Source organism: Sardina pilchardus, chromosome 9, assembly GCF_963854185.1.
Source record: "Sardina pilchardus chromosome 9, fSarPil1.1, whole genome shotgun sequence".
Taxonomy (NCBI): Eukaryota; Metazoa; Chordata; class Actinopteri; order Clupeiformes; family Clupeidae; genus Sardina; species Sardina pilchardus.
In genome coordinates this window covers 21411313-21426312 of record NC_085002.1, presented here as the reverse complement: position 1 = coordinate 21426312, position 15000 = coordinate 21411313, and the positions used below count along the sequence as shown (strand labels likewise).

At 43.3% G+C, this 15000-nt stretch overlaps 1 protein-coding gene across 3 annotated transcripts in view; it reads left to right on the top strand.

Moving 5' to 3' along the window:
- Positions 1-11243: 11243 nt before the first annotated feature.
- The window catches only part of atp2b4 (ATPase plasma membrane Ca2+ transporting 4), a 57417-nt gene continuing 53660 nt past the window's right edge, over positions 11244-15000 (top strand). For all 3 annotated transcript variants that reach the window (XM_062546304.1, XM_062546300.1, XM_062546305.1), the window contains exon 1: positions 11244-11976. The gene's annotated coding sequence lies outside the window, so the exon portion shown is untranslated. The remainder of the gene's footprint in view (positions 11977-15000) is intronic.

The window sequence follows — 15000 nt, the reverse complement described above, 5'->3', positions numbered from 1 at the left end:
AAACCGGGGTGTGAGCGGTGTTATCAGGGAGCCACGGTGCCAATCGGAGCTTGGGGTGGCATTAGTTTTGCTGATCAACATAGCCGGGAACAGACCGATTTGATTGAGTGCTCTTGTGTGAAGGGAGATAAAGCTCTCCTTAATTTAAACTCTCATTCATGTGGGCCAGAGGCGTGGCAACAGTCTCTTCCTTGTTTTACCAACAGCAAGTCTATCTGTCTTTTGCTTTCCTAGACAGAAAAAAAACAACAACAAAACTTTTGAGACTTGAAAGTGTAAAGTAGTAATGACGTGAAGCTGTTGAATGTGTCGTGTAGAGTGTCGGTGTGTAAATCCGATATAGAACAGGTGGAAAATAGGCACCATCCAAATCATGAGCACGTCTTGCGTCACCTTTTTGCACCGTGTGTACTAGTGGATTGAGGATGATAAAGTGTTGTAATATTGAGTAAGTATTAAGGTGCGGTGTGAGTAAGCGGACGTATGCAAATAGAGGGTTACTGAGCTACTGAGAAGGGGGGATGTTTGCTCAAAGTAGGGACGATTCAGATGGGTAGCAGAGTGTGATTAACTCAAGGCTCAAGTTGGCTGATTTGTAATGACGGATGATTGGATGTGATGGCGAGAGGGGGTTGAGTGGACTGTTGTGTGGCTGTGGACATAAGAGTGGCCCGCTCTCCATCACTGAGGTGGGCTGCTTTTGGTTGCCATTTACTTACGAGGGGTTAAGTAAGCTGCCGCGAGACGCAGCTGACTCACAGAGCCGAGGAGGCATCGATTTCAGGTTCCCTCTCTCCGGAGCCCAGACGAGAGGTTCTCGAGCCGAGGCGAGGCGAGCGAGCTTGTTTTTCTCCCTTCCCGTCTGAAGAGGACTTTAAAGCACTACCTCACCACTGGCAGCCCCACCCCGGGAGAGACTCCATGTCTGGGTCCACCCCACCCCCACAACGCCGCACACACACACACACACACACTGCAGCGGCAGGAGACCCCCTGATTGGTGGATCCCCTCTGAATGTAAAAAAAAAAAAAAAAAATGCCACAACGGAGATTGAGGGCGTTGGAAGGGGGTCTCGCTGTAAATGATTCAGGATCTCCAGCCTGGTTGTAGATCATGTTCTCATGGTCAGGGTCTTCCACTGCACTGGGCGATCAGCTGACCCACACCGGTTCATCCCCATGGAGATGTGCCTCTTTGCTCCGCTCTCCCTGAATTCTAAACAGCCATAAATTGAAGCGGGCCCTCCCGGCCCAATTGATTTTTCCTTGGTGGCCTACAGTTGTAAAGTGGGGGATGGGGGAATATTTATGGCCTGCAGTAAATTACACCTTTACGGGCCATTCTGTGCCCTTTACAAACCCCAGCCTTCCTTCTATGATATCATTTTGAAAGTCAGAATGGGTTGGATAGGGCAAGTGTGTGTGTGTGTGTGTGTGTGTGTGTCTGTGTTCATATATATCTATACAATAATCTTATATGTATGGGGAAAGGGCACAGCGGATGAGAAGCAAGTCATCCAGTTATGTGTGCAATGAGGAGTGCTTCACACAATGAAATAGCTTTTTAATGCTTAACTAGTATGGCCCATTTAGACGCATTACTGTCCATGCTACCTGTCTGTCTGTGTACTGCAGAATGTTTAAATGTGGGCCCCTAACTAGCCAGCCGTCAACCTTGTTTCTTTGCATAGCCACACAGAATAATGTACAGGTCCTGTATGAAGTCTGCCAACAGTGTTCACAAAGGACAATCAGCATGACGTCAGTGTTCACAAAGCAACATACAGTATCATCTTGAGATTAAAGAACAGATCATATTGAGGCATTTCCATATTCCATTTAAAAATGGATAGGTATGGCTGGTATGGCTGGTATGTCAAAACACAACTAGAAGGTGGACCAGCACCTTCCAAGCCTTTCTCTTTCTCTCCAGGCACACGTGCACATCAACACTCACACACACACACACACACACGCACACGCACACGCACACGCACACGCACACGCACACGCACACGCACACACTCACTCACACTCACACAAACTCACTGTCTCCCAGGCGAACCGTGGCAGGGGAATGTGTGAAAGGTCAGAGGGATTACTGTCTCCCTTCTGACGGCTGCTTCCCCTCTTCATATCAGCACTGATCACTGGTGCAGGAGCCCAGCATGGCTACTATGCCATTTACAGCAGCATGTCTTTCTCTGAATGCCAAGGCCATTTACAGCTTTTCATTCATCCTTCAGGAAGGCCAACCCAATTTCCTCTATGGCTCACGGAAGCTTTTTTTCCCCCAGTGCAATTAAAACAATATTGCTGGTAGTACGAGGGTATCAAACAATCGTGTGTGTTTGTGGCCAATCATTTACTACGTACCCCGGTTCTGCGGTTTTTGCTTGTCAGCGCTAAATGTAACTCCTGCTGATAAGAATCAGCTCAATCATACGTTTTGTTTTCTTGTTTGCATGTTTGTTTTTTCCTTTTTTTGTTGCTCCCATGATGTAACCTTGCCTGTAACTTTCAGCCTCAGACTTTTTTTTTTTCCTTCAGGAGTATCAGTTGATGAAAAATAAAAACATGCCCACATCCAAAATGTTGACGTACCCTCACGTTACATGTTGATGTGTCCTTAGGCACCGGCCTGTGGTTTGTCTGTTGTGTGTATGTCCAGTGAGAACTGGCAAGAGCAGCAATCTCACAGGAACCTCTCCACAGCTTCATCTGTCATGTTTGACTTGGCTGTCAGGTGTGGATATACCTGCACAGGTGGCAGACACGGAGGCGAGGGAAACAGTTTAGTGCAATGCACGATTACAATAACCTTTTAATTGTTATAACGCAATGCAATAACATTTAAGGGAAATAAATTTCATTTGTATCACTACTATGAAATGAAAATTCACGTTGGGGTGAACAGGTCCAAATACACTAGTCCACTAGTATAGCGCATCATTGAGAGATAAGGGCTATCTCCCAAACAGGGTGAAGTTCAGAGGTGACCTGTGGTCACTGTGCTAAAAATGTGACTTGCAACTGCGTTTTTCCTGTTTTCAATGCGTGATTCATGCCCTTATTTAGGCTTTGTCATGTTTTCAGCACTCCGTAGCAAGGGTGTGGTGCTGAGATCAAACAGGCAGAATTCAGTCGGAAAACATCCAAAAGGAGGTCCTCTTATACTGACATACCTAAGTGTGTGTTTGTGTCCAGATTCACGCACAAAAGCCTGACTGTTGACACAAACCCTGATCCCACCTCCTTCTCTCTCTCTCTCTCTCTCTCTCTCTCTCTCTCTCTCTCTCTCTGTTGTTCAGCGAGAATCAGCTGACCTGATCCTGCTAATAGCCAAACCACACTCTTATCAATCACCTTCAGCTACATGACACACTCAGGGGCACACTGCTTTTGTGAGACAACATTCCCATTGCTGTTATCAAGGGGCACTCTGAGTGCAGGGGAACGAAGAAAGAACTTCCATTGCTTTCTGCAATGCCAAGAATTCCATATTTACCTTGTCATTGTGGAAATGTTTTGCTTTTCAACAAAAAGAGGTGAGCCCATATTCAACATCAGACAGAGAAGCCTATGTAGACCTATACCAGGAACCCGTAAATATTTCCAATATATACCAGGATATATTGTACATAAATGTTAAATTAAGTGTATAAAACATCAAATTCAATAGCTTTATATTCATTAACAGCTGTGGCTCTTGAAGTCTGTGCTGAAATCATGTGACTCCTGTGACTGACATTTACAGTAATTCATGAGCATGCCTCCACAGACCAGATGACATATATAACACAGTGTGACAGCTATCAATAGGACGCATTTGAAAAAAGCAGATGTGATTTGTTTTTCTCTGAACGTTGCGGCTTTCATTTTTACGTCATTTTTCCACTGCAAGAAATCTCATAACTTCCCCTCTCGCACACTTTGACCTCGAGTCCTTCATGATCAAGCCTGCCGCTTTTGTTAAACTCTTTCAATATATTTGTTTGCCAACGAGCCGGCAATATGTAGCTGTAAAAAATTAATTGTAGCTCATCTATTATTAACACACACACAGTTAATTATAGATGGACACACGTAATGGTGAGGGGCTAATGAAAATGTGTCATGGTGATAACTAATAAGGGCTGGCGGACGGTCTCCATGCTAGTGTCCACCTACCTACCATGTCAATCTGTCAGAGCTCAGGGGAGTCCTCTCACCTGCCACAGGCCCACTAGCATTTGCACAGCTTCTCTCTCTCCCTCTCTCTCTCTCTCTCTCTCACTCCCTGTCATTCACTCTTAAAAGCATTCCCTAGACATATCACTCAGTATTTTCTTTTTGTATCGCTGAATCTATACGAATGTCTTCATGGTTCACCGTTTTCTCTCTCTCGCTTGTTCTGAGACACGCAGTCCCCATAGTAACATTGTAGTGACTGCTGTCGCCACTGCTCTGTACTGCAAAGGGCCTATGTGCCATCTAAATCTTAAATGTGAGACAGGGCGTGGAGATTGCCTGATAGGAGTCAGGGGCTGCTTCCCGCAGAGAGCTGTGAGGCTCTCTCTTTTTTTTTTTTTTGCTCTGTCAGAGTTTCTCATTTCTCACTGGACCCTTACCCCCTGGGCCCACCATATCAACCCCACCCACCACCACCACCCCCACGCAGTCTAACTGCACTGCAGATGCCGGCGACTAAACAGGCTGCGACCTGTTGGGAGGCTGCTTATAAGGATGGACACTGCAGCATGCAGCACCCTCGTTTGGGTGCCATTTGGGGACATTTTTTATCAGACATATCAATGCTCATTAGTCTTATATGCTTTCATATTGTACTCTCTCCCTCAGTCATTTTCTCTCCCTCTCTCTCTCTCTCTCTCTCTCTCCCTCTCTCTCTCTCTGCACCACTTCACACAGCCTGTTCGCCTGTGAATGTGGCAGCAAATCAATGATGTGAATGCTCGGGAGAGGAGTATGTCATGGATTTCCTATGGAGGCTGCCACTGGCATATAAATAAATATAGAGACGCGTAAAATGACGTACAGTAGAAATAAAATATAAGACGATATTACACAGAAGCAGGATTTTATTTAATTCCTATGTGGCCCATATCTCCTCTACCTGATTGTTAGTGTTCTACCCGTGTCCACATACAGTATGCATCTGTAGGATGGATGATGTGATGTATAGATCCATTGTCTACAGGTTGAATAAACTGGTGGGGTCAGATTATCACCAATGCCCGAAGGGGGATGATTCGACCTGAGGGACACTGATACATATAGGGCTGCAATAGATTAAGTGAAGTAACCGTAAAGTAACCTCTCTAATATTCCTTTAGGACTATAAGCTTAACCTATGTACTGTACGTAAAACCCATGCTGCACAAAACTGTTGAATTCCCAGGAAAGGCAGATGATAAAAGCTACAACCTCTCTCCCCGTATACCTTTGTTTCATTATTGTAGGATGTTCTGCAAGCCAAAATTAGTGTCTCATCAGGATTCGTCTAGTTACCTACAGATTATGTAAAAAAGACACAAGATAAGGACGAAAGGTATAATTACCCTGGTCTATGAATGTAAATAAAACATAATGCAGACATGATCTAAAATGCGATATCTTGAAAACAAGACTTAGTCTTGTGACAAAAGAACAAAAGAAACAAAAGAACAAAAAATTATTCATCAAGAAGGCTCAGGTGACCATTTAAAACCTCAGCTCTATATAGGAACATACATAGAACAACAGGGATGGGTGTGGTGTTACTGTGATCAGTGTAATTATCTGTGAGGAAGAAATCTTTTATAGCCAGTTATAGCTGACAGGCACAGCAGTGACACACATGGTGGGAATTTAGGAAAATGGAGGATCATGTTGGTAGTAGTGCAATAAATGTCTGTGGCTCAGACAGATTGACTTTGCTGCCTTTTATTCTCTAGAGTGTGCCACCCTGTCACTGTCTCATCACATCACCCTGTGCAACAGAGAGTCTGTATTTGTCACATGGTTTCCAGCGATGCCATTTTCGGTTCAGAATCCAAGTTTGTCTCTGTTCCGTCCCTGCCGTGATGCCAAATGCAGGGCTGCTGCCAGGAAACTGTGCTTGAGTCAGCAACACTGAAGGGAAGATGGAGTGTACTGTAGCTCTCTCTCTCTCTCTCTTTCTCTCTCTCTCTCTCACTCTGTTTTCTCTCTCTCTCTCTCTCTAGGGTGTGGGACTACTGCCAAAGCTGTCACCAGTGACGACAGGGAGGAGCTGTTGGGATTCCCTGCTAGGTCAGACAAGACAGAGAGAGAGCGAGAAAGAGAGCAAGAGAGAGAGAGAGAGAGAGAGAGAGAGAAAGAGAGTGAGAGAGAATATAATACTGAACAGGGAAAGGGAGATAAGGTAATTCTCTCTACACTAAGTCCAGAGATGAGTTCCATGGGAGAATTACTTTTTGTAAGGAGGTTTGCGGAGATAAAGCTGGGAGCTACTACAGTACATGGCAGGAATAGAGCTGACCCACTTATTTATGTGTCATTTGGATCCAAGGTGTGTTGTTCATTTGGTTGCTCTATTAATTGGGAAATGGTTCTGGCTGGGAAGAACTGGAGTAGGCCTACACCTAACACAACCATAAACCATAATATAACAATGTTATATTATTTTACTTGTCTGCAGAACAGTGGATCATTAAGAAACTTGCTTTAGGGCTAGTTGATTATATATAATATACAACGACAACCACAATATTAATACTTTTTATTACTATTATCATTGTTATTGTTATTGTTATTATTATCATTATTATTATATTAACAACATGTTTTGTTTATGATTGATTTTGTGAAATATATATTCTGTTAAGATGATGTTGAAAATGCAGTTGAATGTAGCCTAGCTTGCTGGTTAGCTTTTTCAAAAGAATGACACATTCCAAGTTTCACAATGACACATTCCAAGTTGTAGCGTCTGTTTCACCCCTGCCATTTGAAGCATTGCAACTGACTGACATTCTATGGTCTGTAATACTTTCTAGGTATTTCCTGCATGGAGTAGTCAATGTTGTCTGCTACTTTCACGCTTTGTAAAATGTTTCAAATGTAGAATCTAGAATGTGTAAAAATGTAGATGTCTTTCATATCATAAAAGGATATTTGATGGGAAGTCCATCTTTCTTTGTTAACAAGTCTACTAGTTATACCCTTGCATTAATAAATTACTTTTTCTTTGATAGTATTCATGTGAACAAATTGTGACGAGAGGCTACACTGATTCCGAGGGGCTAACCGATTAGCCTTTCATGGGGTTATGTAGACAGTGTTGTCTAATATTACCCGCAGTAGGCCTATATCTGACAGCGCTCTAATAAAAGATGGGCCATTTGGCTTCACTTCACCAGAACTTCCCGCTGTAATACAAAAAAGAAGTGTTGTATGTGTGTCTTCATTATTGGGCTTGAAAAGGACTGGGGAATCCATCGGGGAGATGGCTCAGATACTGCACTGCTCTCCAAAACTGTCAGTGATCCCCCACTGTGGCATCAGCTGAGGAACCCAGCTGCGAAAAGACCTGGAAATCTATAGAAATGGGATTATGTGTACATGGAGAAATTTCTCTGATTCGGCTCCAAAATCACACACACACACACACACACACACACACACACACGCACGCACGCACACACAAACACACACATACAGAGAGCGAGAGAGAGAGAGAGAGATACACAGAGAGATACAGAGATACAGTGAGAGAGAGAGAGAGAGATGAAAACTGACTAGCCAACCAGCTGTTCCTCCTAGCCATATAGAGTCTATCCACTTCCATGTCTTCAGTCTCCCACTTGAACCTTTAAACTGGTGCCATCATTTGGTGAGCTGCAGATTATCTTATCGTGTTTTTGCAGGGTGACTTTGTGAGCGATGGATCATTTTCCTTGTGGAGACTTTTACAGAGCCAATGAAATTGTTTCAGCAAAGATAAGCTGAAGCCTGACTATATGGAGAGAATGTGTCTTTTAAATATGACATAATATTATTATATTATGAATATAGAATAATATTATTGCGACAACAAACAGCGCTCTTAACAGGCATTCATTCTTAACATGGATGAGTAGCCCTATTGGACCATCACTGTCTACACTCATGGTTAATCTACAATGACATGCCGTTTTTAGCCGTTTGTATGGTTGCTAGGTGTCCACAAGTAGCCTATAGTCTGGTTGTTGTGTGACAGTTAATGTGTGTGTTTATGTGTGTACAGTATGTTTACTTTCTTCTCCAGGTGCACAGGTGTGACGACTACTCTGAGTGAACTCTGAGTACACTAGCATTTTGATCTAAATCAAATCCATGGCCCATTTCAAAATACAGTAAACTGGCAGATGTGTCTGCATATGACTGAAGGTGAAAAACATGTACCGTATTATCACGTACAGTCACATTCTCCTCTTTTTTAATCATTAGTTCATTTTAGTGACTGGTGGGGACAGTCCCTTGCGTTTGACAGCTGTGTTGTGGTTTGTAACGAGCTGAGAAGGAATAGGGCTAAGACGTGTGCTGTGTTAAACTGGCAGCGAGTTGGTTACACATCTGTGTTGCCACATGTTCAAACTGGTTAATCACGGCTGTTGATTGTCATTTAACTGAAAAGCCTACTTCATTGGAACACTTTCAACAGATACCAGACAAACTATCAAGAAAAACAACACGACCATGATGTCTATGGAAACCAAATGACAACAGTTTCAGCTGTAACTGTAATTACAATAACAATTAACTATACCCCATTCATATTCATTATACTGCTATACATATTCTACAGTACTATCCTTAAGAAACTACTCACAACCCATTCAATGTAACTGTGGTGTTGTAATATCTAAAGTCTTTCTTTAATGTCATTAGCGTGAATAGAAAAGGCATTTTAGCTTGATATATCTGCAGTTAACAGTAGGCTACAGCAGGGACACCAACAAATGCATGGCTGTCTCCCACTGAAGCTAATTATTAACTTGTGAGGGAGTGAGCCAACAGATACACCAAAGACATTTACTCGCTCGCTCGCTCGCTCGCTCACTCACTCACCCTCAAGATGTGCTTATGTAAGAGCAATCATGTATGACTCTAGCGTGTCACAAGTGGAGCGTCATGAGACGTTCTGGACTGCGGCTGAATAAATCTCGGCATGCCATGATCCCTTTCCACACGCAAGCGAGCGACCATCTCCCCTTGGTTTAGCTCTGCAGCTGTTTACATGAGGGACCGCAGGCACTGCATTTTTTTTAAAAACATCTGCATGTCTAATGAAATTCAGTTTTGCTGTTGGACCATATGATCAGCAGTGTGGGATTTTTTAAGACATACAAAACTTTGCTCAACCTTTTTTTTTCTAAATGCTAACTAGTATTAAAAAAAAGTATATGACAGGAAGCCAAACAGGCTCTAGACTCAACAGGAATTCCGTCACAGTAAATATTTGAGTTTTTTAAAAAGCCATATGCCACATGAAAAAAATTACACCACACAAGCTTCACTGAGAACAGAAAGCCCAAATTCCCTTCTCCGACCCACGCAGCGAGACTAAACTCAAAGGCTGTAACCTCCACAACAGAGGGCTGTCAACAACACATGCCCTTCCTGGGATGGCCACTGCCTTCCCAAAGCTGCTGGAGAGCATCAATGTCCATCCTGCCGAGCCCCACTGCCCTCCTGCATGTATATTGATCCCCGCCGACTGGCTGTCATATCCCGCCATGACACTTGACCTCTGCGACCTCTGGTGACCTATCCAAGGCAGCATTCAATTCATCCTCGTTGGACACCCATCTTACTGAGGATCTCTCCTTCCTGCTCCACTAATGGTGGCGATCATTCTGCTCACACTCTGAATCTCCAAAATAAAGGGAAGGTGTCTTTTAACCCTCCTGTTGTGTTCGTTTTCTGCTAATTAGTTTTGGGTTCCTGGTCAAAAATGCATTAGAACTTGTTATAAATCCATAGTAACATATTATCATCGTTTTGAACCCTCATTTGCTATTCATGGCCTGCAGGCCCTGAGGTCATGCAAGTCAGAAAGAAGAAGATTCTATTGGGGAAAGGTTCCAGTGGGGGCTGTCATAGCAAAGTTCTGTGTGTGTGTGTGTGTGTGTGTGTGTGTGTGTGTGTGTGTGTGTGTGTGTGTGTGTGTTTGTGTGTGTGTGTGTGTGTGTGTGTGTGTGTGTGTGTGTGCGCGCGGCGCGCGCCCGCGCGTGCATGCGTGCTGCGTGTGTGTGAATCTGCAGAAGCTCAGATACAGTCCATCTGATCAACAGGTATGAACTTGGAATCAATTGTACACACACTGGCCATCTTCTCACCCATTCATTTCTAATGGCAGGAACACAATGGGTGTTCTAAAGTTACATAGAACACCCAAATTGTTCTATTTAACCCAAAGTTTTATGTTGTGTGTTCAGATGCCCTGTGTTAACAAAATCATGAAGCCTCGTGATAGTTATAGTGGTAATAAATTAACATTTTTAAATGAATATTTTTGAGAGAAAATGACTGTCAATCGGTCAAATTTCACCACAAGCATAACAGGAGGGTTAAGCTCTTTTACTCTGATTTGAGAAATAATCTGATATCTGGAGCTGGAGGTGACACCTCCACTTGTGCCCTGAATACACTGTATTCAGTATACACTACTATGATGTTATGTGGCATCAAAATTATTTTGGAAACGTTATGTTAAGGTCTAAAAACTGTCAGGGGTGCCTTTAAACAGTGTGTGCAGTAAAATGGTTTAAGATGTCGGCATATGGCATGGCAATGTGTCAATTCACCAAATGCCATTAAGGCGCTGTCTAATTCTATCTTGTTTACCCATTGCATTGGCATTAAAGAAGGCCTGATTAAAACTAGATCTGTGAAGGCATGGCAAAGAAGGCCATCATCCTCACCGTCATTATCATCATTAGCCCAATACTACTAGCCTGCTGTATTACTTATAAGAAACGTTTTGGTATAATTAGACACACTGCTTTTCCATCTCATTATCATTAATAACTAACATTCCATTATATAGCTTAATCCTAACGCATTATGTTTGCTGTTTAGGTATTGGGTATTATGTCTATTACACTGATGCGTTGCTTGTCTTCAGTTGAACTTTCACTTTAGTCCACCTTAAATGACTATTCCCAATGTAGTCCCTCCCTCTCCTTTCAGCTCGCTTACCGTCCTGCCACTCGGTCTTCGCGAACAATCCCCTTTCGTTTTCGAGGCACGGCGATGGCTCGTAGGAACAGCATCCGAAGACATTTTTACGGACCCCTGGCGTGATAGCGATTCGCCATACTTTTACCGCGTTTCTTTTAGGTCAAGGGGAACACAATCTCCTCTGTAGACTACGGGGCAGAATAATTCAAGTAATCACTTGGATCTCCGTGCTCTCAGACCTACATCCTGGTCCTCTTAGTGAATATTTTTTTTTAATCTTTTTTTTCGGAAAGTAAAGACTGTTTGGATTGTTTTGACTCACTTTTTGCCTGCTGTACTTGCCAGTAACAAGTTATGTAATATCTCCATTCAACTTTAGGCCATATTTAATTCACAAAAAGCCTTTTATCAGAGTAGAGGGGAAATCGATTCCATCAGATTTTCTGAACTGATTTTTCCGTCTCTGTACAGTCATGTTGTCAAGTTAAATTCCATATGCAGAGAAAAGGGCGACTTGTTCATATAACGTTATCTCTAAACATAAACAAAACACTATCTCGAAGAAAGCCTCGATCTTTCGGCAGTTCAGTTCATGTTGCTCTAGCAGCCTAGGAGACGTCATAGGTCCAGACTGGAGGGTGCAACAGGGATTCCGCTCAGGCAGGAAAGGGGATTTCTACCGCCCAAGACTCGGGGTTAGAATGTATTGATTGCCAGATTTGAAGAGGCAAAACCACTTGGACTGACTGATTTCCAGCTGCTTGGGAGCTGCGGCGTCATCTCATCTGGACGGTATGCTCTTATTCCTTTTCCATTTGACTTTGCTCGTTCTAACCAGGTGTGTGCTTGCTTGCCTGTGTTTATGTGTGTGAGTGGTTGTGAAGGCTATGCGTGCGTTTGTGTTTGTGAGCATTTTCTTCCGTCACCGTCTCGTGCCGCACTCATATATTGCCTCGTGTGTCGTTCCGAACTAATCTAAATCATGTTTGTTTTAATACTTGAGGGGATGGACTCATACATTTCTTTGTGGAGGTTATTCTGATTGAGACCAGGTGGAATGCCGCCGCTCAGGGAAAAGTCATACATGCGTTACAGCAACCTGTTTTTCCTGCCTCTCATACCAGGAAAGCCAGAAGACATTCAAGAGTAGCCCCACTGGTGTCACGCCATGATAGTATAGGGCGAGTCAATGCGCAGAGATGAATGCTGTCTTACTCCGAATGAAAGAGATGTAGGCTACTGCACGCTTATTACCATGAATGAGTAAAAAGTACATTTTATTTCAGGAAAACCAAACTAGGCTAGTTGATAGTCACATTGTTTCTCATTACCAACGCGTATATTTTAAGTAGTCGGCTGATCAGAAGATCTCTGCAAACCGAATGTTGTTAACGTGACGAGAGAAGTGATCCTCGTTTAATTAAGTGGCTGATTGCAGTAAAAATCCATTCTTCTGACGTCACATGAAAGGGATGGAAAGGGGCGTAATCAAGACGCACAGGCACTTTGTTCTGTTTCTAATGTTGAGCCAATAGCGCAGAAAGTTTACAGCGCTTCACAATGCATCACTTGGATAGATCGGTTTCCTCTCGGCGAAGTTGAAGGTGTTAGGGTACAGCGTAGTATAGCTTTATGCTTTACAAAGCTGATCAAATATCGCCCATATGAAATGGCTTGAACAATCTGAACAAAACCCATCTGTTTGAACAGTCACTGTGTAGCCATGTTGCGCCTCGCCCGTGAACTGGGTGTGCGCTCGCACTGTTGTTTTTAAAGGGGATTCCTTTGACGAAAGCACAAGCCTGTTGCAACACTCATTGAAACAACTGCCCTAGGCTCTGGTGGGCAAAGCACACAACGTCAAAAACCAGTTGTGATTAAAATAAACTTGCCCTTTTCCATGCACGCTGGCCATTATGCGATGCTGACCAGTGCTTCGTTTACAAAAAAACATTTTAGCATCGCAAGAATGAGATGTCTGCCTTATGGCTTAACATATCCTGATATAAAGCGTCCACTGTTTCCTTAAGGTTTGCTGATGTTGCCATGACTAGCCGTGGCTGTTGCAATGTGATAAATGACTAAATGTTAGGCTTTAATTCGGAAGCCCGTGCTAATGCCAGTTTTGTCCTGTTTTCCCCTGCCATGGGGAATTCGATTAATTCAAACATCGAGTGCATGGCCTGCATTTTATGCTAAAATAGGGACTCTAGCAATAAATTGATGAAATAAATAATGAAAGGTCACAGATCACACAGATATTAAGAACATGCAAATTAAGCTACACCATTATTACTAAAGTTTAAGGATTTCATAGCATTAGCCTAAATGGAATTAGATAATAAAATCCATTAATTGTAGTCAGTGAATGAAAAGCTCTCCTCCCCTCTCTCACTGATGGAATTGTTTTTGTTAATTTCCGAGCATTGTTCCCGTTTAATTAATTTGGTTGCATTGTACTAGCCATGACACAGATTCTGAGGAAGTTCCGATAAAACGAGATCTGCAGATCTACAACAACCAACACAAACATCAATTTCGAATATCATGTGTGTGTGTGGGGAGGGGGGGGGGGGGGGGGCGCTGCCCAGAAGCCTGATCAGCTTGCCCAGCGCTGTTCAAGACTCAACCCAGGAAGCTCCATCTGAAGATCGCCACCAGGTCCTCTCCTCCTGAGATCGTGCTCGTTTTGAGCAGGGGGTGTCTCCCTCCTTCTCCGCCACTGCTGCAGACTGATGCCATGTTCTGTTGTGCATATCAAGCTGTGTTTACTTTGCCGGCATCTGTTCTCTCTAATTAAGAGACTGCGCTCTGATCAGCTCTGCCCCATTTTGTGTATAGAGCTTAACTTTGCAGAGGAAAAGCTTCAAGCTGGCCTCGGAAAGCCTCCCCTTCCTCACGGTGCGCCTCTGCCAGAAATGGCTGTGTCGGCGGTGGGATGCGGTGGGAGAGGGAGGCTGCTATATAGGATTCTGAGCACAGCATGGTACGCTCAGCTGAATACGACATGCCCGCGCTGTCAATTTGAGAGGTCCTAAACAGATGGGAGGGCAACACAAACAGCAGAATTGTTCAGCTTCTCTGGCACACACCTGATGCATGACTTGGAATTGAGGCATTGCAGCTGAATATAAAAACACACCCTTCGCTTATGCAGTCTACCAAAGCCCACCATTTCCTTATTAAGGATTTTACACCCTCAGGGCATGTTCCACACTGGATGTACAACTATGTTGTATGTACATATCACTATTATTGAGAATGCATTGCTGCAGGTACTATAATGAATCATCATTTGTTATTCAGACATGAAGTCATTCACCCAACCGTTAGCGGTTGTCACGTTCATTCAATGCAGGCCCCATTTGGTTTAAAGTAGCCTCAGGTAATGTGTAAGTACTAGTTACTTTATTAACTAGTACTCTCCTAAGCTGATGGAAGTACAGGCGAGTAGTAGGATCTGCACATCTCATAATATTTGGCTTTGCTGTACCTCTGAGAATTGTCATGAGTCCATTTCCAATGAGGTACAGTAATGGATGAGCCATCAGCCTCATCCCCTGGGGCTCTGAAAATCACTGCTATACAAACCCCCTGTCCACTTTCATCATGGTGACCTTTAGCCCTGAACAATCTAATGTAATATGTGTATTATACTACCAGTTTCTGCCATGTAAAGATACAGGGGCAAGACTTAACATGTGTTATCGAGAGATTTCTGGATTTCTTCCTTCACACTCTTATTTTGTTACCTAAAAAGAGCCCTTGTGGCTTTTGATTTAATACACATTGAAGTGTAAACAGTGTCAAGTGTTT